Here is a 12,651-nt window from a genome sequence, read left to right as displayed (position 1 = left end):
ATTGTCTTTTCAAAAACGAATGCAATGTTTTGTAAAATGTATCATATAGAGGTCAAGTACCTCGCGATGTAATCAACTATTGTGAATCATTTATAATCGATATGGACTTCGTCCGGATGGATTAGGACGGGTCTTCACAATCAATATCAAGATAAGAGTAATTTCCCCCTTTAAATCGGTGATGGCTAGTCATTTGACTCCATACACCATGCGTATCAAAATTTTCATCAATCTTCCTACCATTTAATATCAACCCTCGACAATCGGCAGATGCTAGCTCCTCAGACGTATATATACGTAAGGCCTGAGCCATGTCTAGTAGAGACATGTGGCGCATCGAACCTCCTAACAAAAATCTAATAAAAGTTCGATCGGTTAAACTAGCTACCCGATCATTTATTTCTATACTACACAATAATTCTTCACACCATACTTTATATACAAGTCTACGCATGTTGAATAATCGTACCCAATCATTAAAAGTAGAATTACCATACCTCTGTGTAAGTAATTCTCTAATCCGTTCGCCCAATCCTACGGCTTCTAACGGTTCCCATTCTATTGCCCTAGGTACTTCAACAGCTTTAGAATGAAGAGTGTGCAAGCTCCTTTGGTATTTTGGATAATCTATCCAACGTCTGTCTAATCTCAAGTTCGGATGCAAATCTTTCACGTGCATATCTGAAAATGTCATAACTGGATGAGGTATATCTTGTTTGTAATAGTTATCAACATCCTGTTGTTCCGCATTCTCAGGAGGAGCAATGCGAGCTTGGGATGAAGATTCACCCCTTTCAGTCTGCAAAACACATCAAACACAATTTTTGTGCATCCAAATATGCATTAGTGTCAGCAAAATCATCAATCAAAATAATTACAATGACATGTTTAATTTATATCAAACTTATGCTCATTTTCATATTTTTATCAAATCTACACTTTTTCAAATAAGCATATACGAAAATGTTCGCCAAGTTCATAAGCATTCAACTCAAATAACATGTCAAAATAATCATTATTAGAAATTAAACAAGTTTCAAATGGCATTATCTCTCAAAAATCAAGTTCATGAATTTTAGACTTGAAAAAGTCCACTTTAATTCTCAAAAATCATGTTTAGGCTCAAAGTTTGGATCATTTAACTACCTAAACATGTTACACTACTTAATTTAGCAATAATTAATGACAAAAATCGGCCATAACCTGTATATATCAAAAAGCCCCAATTTTGGTCAAGAACACAAACCCTAGATTAATCAAAATTTGAAGTTTAAGGCTTCTAATCATGTTAAATAGCATCAATCTAGGTTATACAAGCATAATACATAAGCAATTTAAGTATAATTACACTAAAAAGCATCAAAATCAAATTGGGTATAAAATTGCTCAAAAACACTAATTTTTCGGATTAAAGCGTGATTTGGTGTAGAAATTTACCGTTTTCCTTGAGTAATTCCTTGACAGCATCCTTCTCAACATGATTTTGTGAATGATTTGATGAAAAATGGCCAAAAATTGCGAATTTGTGTGTGTTTTCGTGTGTGTTTTTTGCAGTATTTGAGTTTGGTTGGGAAGAAACTGGTCTGTTCGATCCCTTTTATTTTTTCTGGATTTCGCAACCTCCGCGAGTCGCGGTACTTTCCTCTTTCAAACTCCGCGAGTCGCGGCTCTTTTTTTTTATAATCATTAACTTATAAAACAAATATAAAATAAATTTAAAATTTTGTTTTCCTTGGTTTTTAGGACGAGGTCGTTTCGGAACGATGTCCTAGTCCCTCCCTCGACAAAATTTTAAAATTTGTCTATTTAAAGCGCGGTTTTAAAAGCAAAGATTTTTTTGGGTTTTTTAATGTTTTGGCATACTTTAATTCAATAAGATTAAAAATAATGATAATAAAAGTTCTCGTCCCTCCCTCGGGTAAAGCAATTTCGGTTCAACGACCTAGTCTTCAACTTACGACGAATTTTAAAAATCATATTTTTAACTTAGCAAAATAAAGTAAATTTTTGTTTTTAAATTCACACCAAACTTAAATTAAAAATGCATAAAATTAAAAATTCACACCAAACTTATATTATATTTTTGTTTTTATACATACAAACTTATATTAAAAATATTAATTTTTTCAAATATTTACAATTTTAAATAAGTTTACAATATTAAATTAATATTTATATATTAATTTTAAAAAAAAACATGGTAAAAATAAAATTAAAAATCTTTTTGGTCTTTTATCCCACTTTAATCAATCAAATATTATTAAAAATATATGCCCCGCTTTTCGGTAAAGTAATTTCGGTTCCATGACCTAATTTAACTCATGAAGAATTTTTGAAATATTTTGAGTTGATTGATTAAAGATATTTATACCTTAAGAATAAACGTTAAATTTTGCAGTGATGTAATAAATTTTTGTATGATATCAATAATTTCGGTCGCAAGACCTAATTTTATCGAATACCAATTTAATACTTTATAGCGAACAAATTAGCGTTTATTATCAAAAGGTTAAAAATAAAAATAAAAATAAAAATAAAAACTATACAAACTTACATGTGAAATATATTTCTTAGTGATATGCTCTAGCCCACTCATAAGATAGTCGGACTAATTGGTTTTCCATAGCTACATAGGCGTAACCTCGAGCATTTAACGTTTTTTCCCTCTAAACATATGAACGGTCCATCTCTGCATAAAGTAACAAATTCGGTGTTTGAATAGTTTGATTATTTAAACATTTACCTTCGTGTGACCATTTTCCGTATTTGTGACATTTTTCAAGGTGTCGTGCTCTTCTTTTCGCTGCGGATTTTGATTTTCCTTTACCAAATTGTAACTTATTATCTTCGCATCTGGATTCTTTTCTTACTCCGTCCAATTTTTCTCTGATTACTGATACCAGTTCACTCGGTAGTGTGTCATTATTACGTTTAGTGATCAAAGCGTGTAGCATTAGACCATGGTTTAGTTCACAGGAAGTCTTTATTTCGTAAAAACCTAAAAAAAATAAAAATTCAGAATGGGGGGAGAAGACTAGTTCTTTAGGGTCTGCTAGGGAAAGACCATTCGGGTTCCATTTTCGAGAACTACACGAAAATAGAAAATCTAACTCTAACAGAAATACATATTATCCTTTAAAGACTTGATTCTCCCCATACTTAGTTAGCTGTGGTATCGAAATTGTGATTAACTTCGTTGTCAACTTCCATCGGACTATCTATGTAGTGTTTAACTCTGTGACCATTAACTTTAAATTCAATCCCATTTGAATTTATTAATTCTATCGTTCCGTATGGGAAAACTCTTTTGACTATGAATGGTCCAGACCATCTTGATTTCAATTTTCCAGGAAATAGCTTGAATCGTGAATTGAAAAGAAGAACTCTATCTCCTTCTTTAAATTCTTTTAAACTTCTGATTCTTTTATCATGCCATTTCTTCTTTCTTTCTTTATAGATTAACGAATTTTTGTATGCTTCATGTCTTAATTATTCTAATTCGTTTAATTGACTTAACCGTAGATGTCCAGCTTCATGTAAATCAAGATTACATGTCTTCAAAGCCCAAAATACTTTGTGTTCAATTTCTACTGGAAGATGACATGCTTTTCCGTAAACGAGTCTAAAAGGTGTGGTTTCAATTGGAGTTTTGTAGGCTGTTCTAAAAGCCCAGAGTGCATCCTCCAATTTAATGGACCATTCCTTCAGATTTGATCCTACGGTTTTCTCTAGAATACGTTTTAAAGCTCGGTTGGTATTTTCAACTTGTCCACTTGTTTGTGGATGATATGCAGTGGAGATTTTATGAGTTACTCCATATCTTTTAAGAACTTTCTCAAATTGATTATTACAAAAATGAGTTCCCGATCACTTATTAAAGCTTTCGGTGTTCCAAACCTTGCAAAAAGACGTTTTAAAAAGTTGACTACAACTCGTGCATCGTTAGTTGGGAGAGCTTGTGCTTCCGCCCATTTAGATACATAATCAATGGCAACGAGAATGTAGAGATTATTATGAGATTTTGGAAATGGACCCATAAAGTCAATACCCCAAATGTCAAATACTTCACATACTTGAATGACATTTTGTGGCATTTCATCACGTTGACTTATTTTTCCGGCCCTTTGACAAGCATCACAGGATTTTCAAAGAAGGTGTGCGTCTTTGTAAATTGTAGGCCAATAGAATCCAGCATCATAAACTTTTCTTGCTATTAGTTGAGGCCCATAATGCCCTCCTGTTGGTCCTGTGTGACAATGGTTTAAAATTTTACTAGCTTCATCTCCGAATACACGTCGGCGTATTATTCCATCGGGACAACTTTTAAACAAATGTGGATCTTCCCAGAAATAGTATTTTATATCACTGAAGAATTTCTTTCGTTTTTGGTACGATAATCCTTTTTCAAGGAATCCACATACTAAGTAGTTTGCATAGTCTGCAAACCATGGAATTTCATTATAATCTATCTTCAATTGATATTCATCAGGAAAGTTGTCTTGTATGGCTGATTCATTTAGAACTTCTAATTCAGGATTTTCAAGACGAGAAAGATGATCGGCTGCGAGATTTTCTGCTCCTTTTTTATCTCGAATTTCAATATCAAACTCTTGTAATAGTAAGATCCAACGAATTAATCTTGGTTTAGCATCTTGTTTCGAAAATAGGTATCTAAGAGCAGAATGGTCGGTATAGACCACCGTTTTTGCTAGAACGAGATATGAACGAAATTTTTCAAAAGCAAAGACAATAGCAAGGAGTTCTTTTTCAGTAGTTGTGTAGTTCGTTTGTGCTCCTTGTAACGTCTTACTAGCATAATATATAGGTTAAAATCTTTTTTCAATCCTTTGTCCTAAAACGGCTCCCATTGTAAAATCACTTGCATCGCACATTAGTTAAAACGGTAGATTTCAATTTGGTGTTATCATTATCGGCGCATTAGTGAGTTTCTCTTTAAGAATATTAAAAGATTTGATACATTCATCTGAAAAGATAAATGGAGCATCCTTTTCTAGGAGTTTATTCATAGGAGTGGCAATTTTAGAAAAATCTTTTATGAAACGTCGGTAAAAACCGGCATGCCCTAGAAAACTCCTAACTCCTCTAACATTGGTGGGATGTGGAAGTTTAGCAATTACATCTACTTTAGTTCTATCCACTTCAATTCCTTCCTTTGAAATTTTATGTCCAAGAACGATGCCTTCTTTAACCATGAAATGACATTTCTCCCAATTAAGTACTAGATTTGATTGTTCGTATCTAATAAGCATTCGTTCAAGATTCACTAGACATGATTCAAATGTATCACCGAAGACTGAAAAGTCATCCATGAAAACTTCCATGCATTCTTCTATCATGTCGTGAAAAATTGCCATCATGCACCTTTGAAAGGTTGCAGGGGCGTTACAAAGTCCAAATGGCATGCGTTTGTAAGCAAAAGTACCATAAGGGCACGTGAATGTGGTTTTCTCTTGGTCCTCGGGTGCTATTGGAATTTGAAAATATCCGGAAAATCCATCAAGAAAACAATAGTAACTATTTCCGGCTAATCTTTCCAACATTTGATCAATGAAAGGTAAGGGAAAGTGATCTTTTCAGGTGGCGTCATTTAATTTTCTATAATCAATACATACACGCCATCCTGTTACAGTCCTAGTCAGAATAAGCTCATTTTTCTCATTTGTAATGACAGTCATGCCACCCTTCTTAGGCACGCATTGAACTGGGCTTACCCATGGACTATCAGAGATTGGATAAATTAAACCTGTATCTAGCAGTTTAATAATTTCTTTCTTAACTACATCTTGCATATTAGGATTTAGTCTTCGTTGGCGTTGCACATACGTTTTATGACCTTCTTCCATAAGGATTTTATGTGTGCAATACGAAGGACTTATTCCTTTAATATCATGAATTTTCCATGCAATAGCTGTTTTATGAGCTTTCAACACAGAAATGAGTTGAGATTTTTCATTTTCAATAAGAGAAGATGATATTATTACAGGTAATTCAGATTCACCATGTAAATAAGCATATTCCAAATGGTTTGGAAGTGGCTTTAACTCTAATATCGGTGGTTCTTCTATCAATGATTTATATCGATATCTGTCTTCTTCTTTTAGCATTTGAATTTCTTCTGTTGTTGGTTGATATCCATTAGCTATTAATGTAGCTAACATTTCAGTTTCATCAATTGGTTCAGTTCCTTCTCCTAAAGAACATTCTCCTGTTCCTTGTAATTCTGGAAATTCTTCTAACAATTCTGCATGTAAATCTATAGTTTGAATATAATAGCATGTATCATCCGCAGATTGTGGTTGTTGTATAGCTCTATCAACTGAAAAGGTAACACTCTCGTCCTCTATACTTAGGGTCAGTTTCTTACCAAACACGTCTATCATTGCTTTAGCCGTGTTTAAGAATGGTCTTCCTAATATGAGAGGAACTTGAGAATCTTCTTCGATGTCCAGAACAACAAAATCTACTGGAAATACTAAAGTACCAACTTTAACTAGCATGTTCTCCATTATCCCTCTAGGATATTTTATTGATCTATCGGCTAGTTGTATGCTTATTCTTGTTGGTTTCAATTCTCCAAGGTCTAGTTTAGTGTATAGTGAATACGGCATTAAATTTATACTAGCACCTAAGTCTGTCAATGCTTCTATTGAACTAAGACTACCCAGAAAACATGGAATTGTGAAACTTCCTGGATCAGATAGTTTTTCTGGTATCTTATTCAACAGCACTGCTGAACAATTAACATTCATAGTAACAGCCGAGAGTTCTTCCATTTTTCTTCTATTCGAGATTAGATCTTTCAGAAATTTAGCATATCTAGGCATTTCTGAAATCACATCAATGAAAGGAAGATTGACATTTATTTGTTTAAACATATCCAAAAATTTGGATTGCTCGGCTTCAAGTTTCTCTTTTTTCATTTTACTCGGGTAAGAAAGTGGTGGTTGGTATGGTTTAACATAAGGTTTAGCCTTAACTGTATTATCTTCATTAACCTTTTCAACTACCGGTTCTTTTTCCTTATCTTGTTCAGGTTGTGGTTCTTGTGGAGTAGGAATAGCTTCATCAGAAATTACAGGTATTTCAGGTGGTTTAAGTGTTGTACCACTTCTTGTGGTAATGGCTTTAGCTGTTTCACTCCGGGGGTTAGCATTTGTATCACTAGGTAGACTTCCCAGTTTTCTTTCACCTATTAACCTTGCTAGGTTACTTACTTCTTGTTCCAGATTTTGAATAGAAGCTTTTGATTTCTAAATACTTGAGCATTTTGTTCATTGGTTTGTTTCTGAGATGTGAAAAACTGCGTTTGAGTTTCAACTAGCTTCGTCATCAAATCTTCTAAATTCGGCTTTTTATCATCGGTTTGTGGTTTGTTTTGAAAATTAGGTCTTTGCTGATTGTAAGTATTATTGGATACTTGTTGATTACTAGAACCTTGTTGGTTGTTGTATGGAACATTTCGGTTATAATTCTGGTTTTGATTGTAAATCGGTCTTGGCAGTTGATAATTATTCTGATAGTTATTTCCAGGCCTTTGGTTTATGTATGAAATATTCTCTCTTTGCTCCATTGTTAGTTCAATACTGAGACAATCTTTTGTCAAATTTGGTCCTCCACACTGCTCACAACTAATTCGTATTGAGTGAATATCTTTAGTCATCTTTTCCATTCGTCTCTCGACAGCGTCTATCTTTGCTGAAATGGAATCTAAGTCATGGCTAGAATCGGCTCTAGCTGCTTTAGATGATCTAACGATATCTTTTTCTTGGTGCCACTCATGTGAGTGGGAAGCAGTGCTATCAATAATTTTATAAGCATCAGTTTCTATTTTCTTCATAATAGAACCACCAGCTGCTATATCTATGTCTTTTCTTCTAGTGATGTCGCATCCTTGGTAGAATATTTGTACTATTTGACAAGTGTCTAAACCATGTTGCAGACATCCTCTTAATAACTTTCCAAATCTAGTCCACGCCTCATATAGAGTTTCATTCGGTTTCTGTGTGAACGTAACAATTTCTCCTTGAAGTCTTACGGCTTTAGATGCCGGAAAGAATTGTTTAAGAAATTTTTCAACTAAAACGTCCCATGTATCAATCGCCCCTTCTGGTAACGATTCCAACCAATCTTTGGCTTCTCCCTTTAAAGTCCAGGGAAATAACATGAGATATATCTGTTCATCCTCAACTTCTCTTATTTTAAATAGTGTGCAGATTCTATTAAAGGTACGAAGATGTTCATTTGAATCTTCCTTCGGCGCACCACTAAATTGGCATTGATTAGTTACCATGTGTAGAATTTGTCCTTTGATTTCATAATCTGGCGCATTAATGTCTGTATGAGTAATTGCGTGACCTTGGCCAGTGCGTTTAGCTCGCATTCGGTCTTCCATACTTAAAGGTTCCAGATTTTTCATGATTGAATTTGTTGAATCTGAATCACTAGAGGATTCTGATTTAATGGTTCGTTCCTCAACAATCTCTGTTTGAATGATTGGTGGTTCCAGAGGAAAAATTAAAGGTTCAGGATCTATGAATTGTCCCTGAATATTCTCCGGATTCTCAATTGTGAGATCGGGTTCAAAAAATGGATTATCGGAAATTTGAATTGGAGTACTTGGTCGACTGGATGACGATTCTAAAGAAAAATCAACGGCGACAATATTAGCTAGATGTCTTGATCGAGTTACAGGTGGTGAACGTACAAAAGGTGGTGAACGTCTTGCTCGGTGCATTCACTGAATATCCTATTAGTTTTTAAAAGGAAAGAAAAATTATATAAGTTATCCAATTAATAGACTTTTCTGATTTTGCCCACGTTTCGAATAGCCAAAAGATGCAGCAGAGGGGCAGGATTCATTTGGTCTCAATATAATTGAGTACTGTTTGGCTCCAAAAACCCGGTCCACGTACAAATCCAACTATTACTACGAACCAGAAAATTTTGATGTCTATCAATTTAACCACTTAAAATAAATTTTCGTAATTTTAAAGAAATTTAGATAAGAAATAGAGAAAATTCTAAGTCCTAAAAACTAGGATGGCGAGAAATAAGAAATAAAAAGAGCGCGTCGAAAAAGGTCGAAAAAGAAAAGGGTTGAAAAATAAAAGGCGTCGAAAAATAAGAAAGAAAAAGAGTGACTTATAAAACTTTAAAACACTCGACTAACCCAACCTTATTACTATCACTAACTTAAAATTAAAATTTTAAATTGAGATTACTAATTGGAGTGATAATTGATACATAGGTAAAAGGCGTCGAAAAATAAAAATAAGAAAGTAGTGCGTCAAAACTTAAAAAGGAACTAAAAACTAAAAGTTGCGTCTAAAAATATTAAAGCTTACAAGAAAAACTATATCCCAAATGGCAATATCTTAAAAAGGTACTAAAACTTAAAAAGGCGTCGCAAAATTCTAAAGCACCTAAATCTTAGTCTAAAGAGAAAGCACTTAAGGGATTTTACGGCAAAGCTTAAAAATCTAGAAGTAAAAATAACTATGGCAAAAACTATGGATTAAAACTAAATATGAGCGAAAAATACAAAAAATTACGCTAAAACAATTAAATAGGGACAAAATATAAAAATATACTAAAAGTTTTAAAAATTACAATTTTTATAAAAATATTATTTTTATATTATTTATTTTATAAAACTATTAATTTTAAAATTTAATTAAACTAATTAAACTAAATATATAAAATAATTAAAACTAAACTAAATTAATTAATTAACAAAACCTAATTAGGGTTTTTAAATAAATAATAATAATAATTACACGTAATTAATGCAGAATTAGGGCTTCTGCTCGTGTCAGGGTGGCTCCGCGAGTTGCGGTGCCAGGTACCAGAAAACTCCGCGAGTCGCGGAGGTTAAAATTTTAAATGCACAAATATCGTTCGACAGGTTCTGTAGTTTTTTTAAATTATATTTTATATATTTTTCTGTTTTTAATAATTATATAAAATATAATAAATAAAAACTTATATTTTAAAAACTAAAATAAAAAAAATAGAAATACTTTATAATTTTATAAATAAAAATCTTAAAAATAGATTTATATATATATTTTTTTTCTTTTTCGATTTTTTAATTTTTTTTATATTTAAAATGTATTTTTACAAAAACTAAATAAAACTTAATAAAAAATTTTTTTTTTATGTGTGTGGCGTTTCGCTTCGGCGTTCCCCGGCAGCGGCGCAAAAAATACTTGATGTTATGCGAGGTGTATATGAAATAGCTTTATTTTTACAACAAAAAACTATTAAATACGATACAATTTTACACAAGATATTTATTTATTTATAGAATGGATATACTTAAACCTTGCTACAACACTTATAGGCAGTGTACCTAATCGTACAGTAATGTAGTTTTTAGTAAGTCCGGTTCGTTCCACAGGGAATCTTTTAAACAAAGCTTAACGCTATATTAGTTTTAATTTATAAAAATACAAATATATAAATAAGTAATATTATTATTATAAAGGGGGTTTTTACCGTTTAATGACCGGTTTGTCGATTTTAAAACTTTAGTCGCAGTTAAAACCTAATGTAAATTATTAAAAATAAATACAAGACTTAATTTAAAGCGTAAAGTAAATAACAATAATGAAATTGCGATAAATGAAAGTGTATAAAAGTGCGATAATTAAAAAGTACGATAATTAAAAGTGCAATTAAATACAATAACAATAAATAAAAGTACGATAATTAGAAGTGCAATTAAATATAAAATAAAGGAAATTAAATATGAAATAAAATAATTATGCTTATTTAAACTTCCGTAATCATGATGTTTGACGTGTTGATTTTAGTTTTATGCCCATGGGTTAATTGTCCTTTGTCCTGGATTATTCAATATGTCCGTCTGGTTTTTGTCCATAACAGTCCATCAGTCATAAATATAAAGTGCGAGTATCCTCGTCAAATTATCCTTATAACCGAAGTTAAATATTCCAACTAATTGGGGACTTAAACTGTAACAAGGTTTTAATACTTTGTTTAATAATTACACCAGGTTATCGACTGCGTGTATACCAAGGTTTTAATACTTTGTTATCAATTATACCAAGTGTCCTTGTACATAATTTCACCCCTGTTTTAATAATTCCATAGACTATTAATCCATTCCCGTGTCCGGTTAAATGAACGATTATTCGTACATATAAATATCCCGCCCATCGTGTCCGATCGAGTGTATATGGTTATTTATAGGGACGTCCAATTGTAAATCTTTATATTAAAATTAACAAACTATCATTTAGTTAAACAAATATAAAGCCCATTAATAGCCCATAGTCTAATTTCCACAAGTGTCGTTCTTTTGTCCAAACCCCAATTATGGTACAAAGCCCAATTACCCAATTTTAATAATTAGCCCAACATCATGATTACTTCGGCATTAAATAAGCATAATAATAACTTATCTACGAGACATTAAATTAAAAAGGTTGAACATAACTTACAATGATTAAAAATAGCGTAGCGTTACACGGACAGAATTTCGACTTACACCCTTACAACATTCGCTAACATACCCTTATTATTAGAATTAAAATTAAAATTAAAATTAAAATTATAATATATATATATATATATATATATATATATATATATATATATATATATATATATATATATATATATATATATATATATATATATATATATATATATATATATATATATATATATATATATATACACGTTTAGATAGAGAGATTAAAGGATGGATATATAAAACGATCAAAATGCGTTAGCTTTTATAGGCATTTTTGTCCAGGGTATCTCCGCGAGTCGCGGTCCCTTTGCACTACAAACTCTACAAGTCATGGAGTTCGTAAACCCAGCTCACACAAGTTTGGATCCTAGTCTGCCGACGGTTTTAATATATAAATATAATATATATATATAATTTATATAATTAATTATATATTATATTATATTTATATACATAGTTAACTTGTAATTTTTAGTCCGTTGCGTCGAGCGTTGAGAGTTGACTCTGGTCCCGGTTCCGGATTTTCGAACGTCCTTGCGTACAATTTAATATCTTGTACTTTGCGTTTTGAATCTTGTATTCTTGTAATTTTGAGACGTTTCTTATCAATAATTGGAACCACTTTGATTGTATTTTGTACTTTTGAGCTTTTTGGTCGTTTGCGTCTTCAATTCGTCGAATCTATCTTTTATCTTCACCTTTTATTATTTAACCGAATATCACTTGTAAATAGGACAATTGCAACTAAAAGCTTGTCTTTCTTGAGGAATAATGCTATGAAATATATGTTTGTTTTTAGCATTATTAGTACGCTAAAGGGTTGATATCTCGGTACGAGATTGGTGGAGTTTTTCCCGATATGAGGGATTGAGCAAGTTTTAGTGCTCGGATTTGTGGACTTGATAAATCGCGAATGACGATTTAGTTGTTAAGGGTAACTCTATGAGAAGAATTGCCTAGAGGAGTTGGAAGGATACGTGGCGGATTCGCGTATTCTAAGTGATCGTTATAGACTTCGGATGTCGCGTGTATTGCACGGATCGAAATGCATACAAGTGTGTAATTAGTTAATGAATTAATCTTCGGGTTAATGAGGAATGTGTTGGAAGTCGGATTGGAACGATTGTTTG

This window comes from Rutidosis leptorrhynchoides, chromosome 9 (genome assembly GCF_046630445.1).
Source record: "Rutidosis leptorrhynchoides isolate AG116_Rl617_1_P2 chromosome 9, CSIRO_AGI_Rlap_v1, whole genome shotgun sequence".
Lineage (NCBI taxonomy): Eukaryota > Viridiplantae > Streptophyta > Magnoliopsida > Asterales > Asteraceae > Rutidosis > Rutidosis leptorrhynchoides.
This window is presented reverse-complemented; position numbering follows the sequence as displayed.